Raw genomic sequence first — 600 nt, 5'->3', positions numbered from 1 at the left:
CTTTTACAACAAATTTGGCTTGGCAGAGGCTGTGTCTTGACATTGTACCTTAACTTTTAAAATAAACGGTACATATATGTACCTTTTAATGCTTGGGAACATACATGTACCTTTTGACCCTCAAAAAGGTCCATATATGTTCCTTGAGGTCCAACAATGAGCCCTATGGGGTGCGTTAGTATAGATTGTACCTTGGGGGACAGAAATGGACCCCTACTGTACCCCTATTTCTGACAGTGTTCATCATTTACTGTCCCGTTTTTAGAATACAGAAAGAAGAAAAGAAAAAGAAAAACAACACGTGCCTTACATTATATTACATTTTTTCTAAAAGTCAAGCTCTAGATTGGATTAGATCAAAACTGGTGCCTTGTATTCAGATAGAATATTGCCATCAAAAGGAGCCTCAGACTCGATTAAAGATATCCTCCGTCCCACTACTCTGTAAGTGACTCGCTTATATTTAGACGTTCTTGTCATTTGTTCAGTCCATTGCAGCACGGTGGCTAAGTGGTTAGCACTTCTGCGTCACAGCAAGAAGGTTCTTGGTTCGAATCCAGGTCTTTCCGTGTTAGCGTGGGTTTCCTCCGGTTTCTTCCC

Source organism: Etheostoma spectabile, unplaced genomic scaffold (genome assembly GCF_008692095.1).
Source record: "Etheostoma spectabile isolate EspeVRDwgs_2016 unplaced genomic scaffold, UIUC_Espe_1.0 scaffold58, whole genome shotgun sequence".
NCBI lineage: Eukaryota > Metazoa > Chordata > Actinopteri > Perciformes > Percidae > Etheostoma > Etheostoma spectabile.
Note: the sequence above shows the minus strand (reverse complement) of the source record.